The 4,761-nt window shown below is 41.1% G+C and overlaps 1 non-coding gene across 1 annotated transcript; it reads right to left on the bottom strand.

The window, feature by feature from the left end:
• Nucleotides 1–1,333: 1,333 nt before the first annotated feature.
• trnai-uau lies at nt 1,334–1,406 on the bottom strand. The gene has a single exon. It is a non-coding gene; the product is annotated as a tRNA-Ile (tRNA).
• Between the last annotated feature and the right edge of the window lie 3,355 nt (nt 1,407–4,761).

Here is a 4,761-nt window from a genome sequence, read left to right as displayed (position 1 = left end):
CGGATAGGCTGAGTAAGTCTAAACCACGCTCAGTCTCTACTCTGATTGGCCAGCAGGGAGTGGGAAATATCTCTGTCAGAGTATTTGAAGAAGAACCTGTAACAATGGATTAGTTCTCTGTCTGCCCTGCGTGATATTTCAGTGAGCCCGTATACAAACCATCATACTTATCATACATACATTTTGCATATAATACATTTAGCTTGGATTGAATATCTCTTGATTATGTTTTCTCTTACTCCAATACCAGATTTTAATAACGCAATTTCTAACACTAGCTAGCTATGGATAAAGGAAAATGTTCAACACAACAAAGAACGACTATGTTTAAATTAATGTAGATTACTGTCTAAGATAGCTTTGTTCACTATATTTGTATATCTAATATACACTGTCAGCCAGCTAACCTAAACGTAAGGCTTGCTAGCTAGTTAGCTAGCTAACGTTAGCTAGCTAGCTAATTTAGTTCCACTGTCAGAGAGCTAACGTTGGGCATAACTAGCTTTATGTTTTGTATCCATTTATCAAAACTAGCTTGCTGACCAAATGCTGCAAACACCCATCACACAGTCAATGTTATAGCCCAGCTGAAGTCATGCCATTCCACATTTATTTTGGTTTATAATCATGTTATAATGCTCATATAATGCTGAACATAGGTTCACACCATTGTCACTAATCAATTGCATTCCACTCCAAATAATTTGAATTCAGATGATAATCTGTTTGATGACTAGCTAGCTATGTTGGCTAGCTGACCAAACCCATTATGATGGTTAGCTAGCATGCTGGCTAGCCCGACTGCTACATCAGAAATAATTGTTTGCAAAACTAATAGCAGAGTTGAATCTTAGCGAATGTCTTAAACAACAGTCCAAAACAACATATAAGCCTGTGTTAAAAATATTATGAAATGTACAGGCAAAATGCAAATCACTAGGGAATCTATCTAGCTGGTTACACTTCTGCTCCTTGTTCTATCTGGCCAATGGCTTTCTCTGACGAGATGTCCTTGCATCCATAAAAGTTCACATCTCTCTTTGCCCGAGACTATCGCTATTTCAATCGAATGTCCTGCTCAACATCCACTCGAGGGCTCCCCTAGCGGTGAAAGCTGAGCGGTACATGTCCCTCTCTCCCCGAGACTCTCACTCTTTCAACTGGACGTCCAGATGCTGTATACTCTATGTCTTTGTCTTTATAGTTGCCTCTCCATTAACTATCACCGTAATATTAGGTTTAAATGTCTGTAGAACATTTACATTTTAGTCATTTAGCAGACGCTCTTATCCAGAGCGACTTACGGTTAGTGAGTGCATAAATTTTTTATACTGGCCCCCAGTGGGAAACGAACCCACAACCCTGGCATTATAAGCGCCATGCTCTACCAACTGAGCTACAGGAGTTTCCACGTCATCGCCCGAAGTCCTCGGACATGGATGGACGGCTAATACTGACTTCCATAGGCATCGCATGAGTTTTAAGTTTTGAGAAGCACATTTTTCACCATCAAATTGCACCTTTATAATAAAGGATTGCATGCATCTATCATCGCATTTGCAGACTAATGTAAGGTAGGAAGATAGGCTACTATTCCCAATGTGATGAGTAGATTGCATAGTCATAATTTAGTCTAATAATATAACTCTATCACTGTTAGCAAAACAGACCGTTCTGAACATTGTATGCCTGAGCATGTAGTGACATATAGGCCTAACGAGAGAAATGTATTCTCCTTTATTTGCACAGGGAAAATGTGGCCTTTTATAAACACATTTCATGCAATTCTACTACACTATATTACTGGAGACATAAGAAATATATGTTTTAATAAGGCACAAATTAGTAGCCTAATAAATTATGCTGATACTGACAAACAGATCAGTAAAAACGACCTTGTCGTGAATGCAACCATCTAATCTAGGCCTCGAAAAGGGGAGACACAAATTGTACAATATGATCACCATCTAGCCAGGAGGAGGAAATTATTGTCCCCCAAAAAACGTTCCAGTGGGACTGATCTAATGATAAAGACCGTGAATATGCACGCACTCACCAGGGATATTGCCGATGTCCTCCGCTGGTGCCAATAAGATACACTACTGTTCGCTCAATTGGGAGTTTAGAAATGTGATAACTAGAGACTGATTAAAGTATTTTCTTTGTCTTCTCTTTTCACCAATAGCCATTTGCTTTCTAAACTATGTTTTTCATACGATTGTATTTTGAAATATTGTGATAGGCCTAGGGCTATTTAACTGCTTTTCACTGAGAGCTGTAACTCAACAATCAGCTATTTGGTAGGCAATTTGTCAGGCATGCTGCCCAAACTGCACGTTTAAAACAACCCACAGTTCATTTTTAAAAGAAGCTAATGACCCTCTGTGGCCAAATCATGCTCGCTGGTGTAGTATTTTGAATGATTTCATTTATTTCTGTAAAGGCACCAGTAATTATATAGCATTCTTCCCATAGTCTGTTGGACGCACCACTTATGCCGACCTCAACAACACAACATGACATCAATGTGAAAGTAACCGGTGCATAAAACAGCTGGCTGCGAGGCTTATGAGGCAGAGTTCAAATGCCCAAACGACTGACTGGCTAAGCAAACTGTCTGGCAATGTCTCTGCTCTCTGAGAGAGGCGCACAGGCTTGTAGCTTCTCTCAGAGCGATGATGTGCATGGTCCTAAAGCCAGCTAGCAGATATACTAGACAGCAGTGTTATTCTAATAGGGATTTGTATTTGTATTTGTATTTATTATTATTACTCTTCCTGGCGTCCAAACATATTAAAGCACTTACATTACATATAAAACAAAAGATAAAACAGTACATCATATAACATTATTACACCACTACAAATCTACAATACAATCTGAACCGAATGCTGTTGGAATGAAAGTAAATGATTACTTTTTTGTAGCCTACTTTTACATTTTTGGTCTTGATCTAAGATTGGCATGCCCAACTGACGCCCCTGCTTGCACATAACTCTGTGTAGCTGGTTTATGATCCAGCTAAATGCCAAGGCGGAGATAATTTGCTCATTGTGCCCGTCGCCGGTCCAGCTACACCTGGAGGAATTACAGCTGGATACCCGTACGCGCGCGGCTGCTGGTCGGAGCCAGGCGGCCAAAGCTCCTGAACAGGTCCGGCTGGAGTTCTAACCAAATACTGGAGTACTAAGCAACACCCAACAGTCAGGTGTTTCTGAGGATGAGCCGAGGTTTGTTTCTGTATGATAAGTTGGATTAAGGAATAAAGACAGACACCAATGTTCAGTTCAATAGCCTTGTTAAGCCTTGTACAAATCCCTACGCGTGGAGTCTGGGGAACAGTCCAACTAGTCGATTACCTATCAACTAGACTCCGTAACAAGGTTCACTTATGATGGAGTTAGCGCAAAAGTCGCTCTGGAATGTTCAACCCGGTGTAGTGAAAATGAGAGAGCGAAGCGGTCCCGAACCTCCATGTTTAGCGAGAGCCTGAGGACAGGTGGCCCCGGTTAGGAAGGAGATACCTCGGATGAGAGAAGAAGTCCTGGTCCGTTACTGGACAGAAAGACTGGGCCGATTTGAATTCAAGTGGAACACGGACGAGAAGAGACGGACTTCCAGAGGAGATCATCCCAAACTAACCAGCACTACTTCGCCTTGGCCGTTACTCCGCGCACAAGCATGCAGTTGTTTTCTGTTCGGGACAAAACCGCAGCGTAAGTGATGTTTATTCACCAAATGCGTGTGGTTTTATAAATAAAGCGTTGTGTATTATGAATAAAGCCCTACGTTCCGTCAAGCACTGTAATGGCTTATCATACCATGCTGTCCAAACTGTGCTGCTCACGGAAAACTATTTGTCCTCTGTAACAGGAGCATTGGTTCAGTTGGGCATAGCAGGGCACATAACCCAAATACTGGGTTTCAGCACCTCCAGAATATAGCATTCGGGGACAGGTTGGACTGACATTTCTATTGCGCACAAAGAGATGCTTGCTTGCTGCAGAATCCGTGCCTGTGCCATAACGATAGCAGCATTGCTTCACATAGCAGTTAAAAAACACTCACTATAGGTTGCGCGTAGGCTATAGCGTACTCTGACAGGTGAATTCCACTATTAGTTGTAGTTTATTAATATGTAATGAAAACGACTGAAATAAATCCTAATCCTTAATTTGATTTGTGTTTTGCAATAGATATGCTTGGGAATAGGCTATCATATATACCTCGCTTCAATTTAGTGACTGGCAGAGTTGTAAATATTTTTGACGGCTATAAATTCTTCGAAATCTTTACTTGTAATGACCTTTCCCTGAGAAGGAAAGCCTATGTTGTCATCTGAAATGCTGGCTTGTTCTTGCCACTTCTACCTTCACAATTCCTTTACAAAAGGAATATAGATATAGATTAGGCCTAGTTGAATTATTTAATTATATGCCTATGTATTATGTGGACTTTGTATGAGGGTATCATTAGGCTTCCTAAAAGCATTATCTGCAGTGGGGTATTATTGTAGGGATACAGAGGCAATTTACATTTACATTTATGGCATTTAGCAGACGCTCTTATCCAGAGCAACTTACAGTTAGTGCATACTGTCAGGTCGTGTTGTAGGTGTGGTGTAGGAATCAAACGCAGGAAGCAGACTGAATTCCAAAAAGCTGTATTCCTGCCTAAACACAGGCAACAGGACGAAAATAAGCCTGACAGCAAAATACGCACGAAGGCGAAAAGACAATGCGCACAAACAGGTGCGTCAGG

Source organism: Coregonus clupeaformis, chromosome 10, assembly GCF_020615455.1.
Source record: "Coregonus clupeaformis isolate EN_2021a chromosome 10, ASM2061545v1, whole genome shotgun sequence".
NCBI lineage: Eukaryota > Metazoa > Chordata > Actinopteri > Salmoniformes > Salmonidae > Coregonus > Coregonus clupeaformis.
Note: the sequence above shows the minus strand (reverse complement) of the source record. Positions and strands in the feature narration are given on the sequence as shown.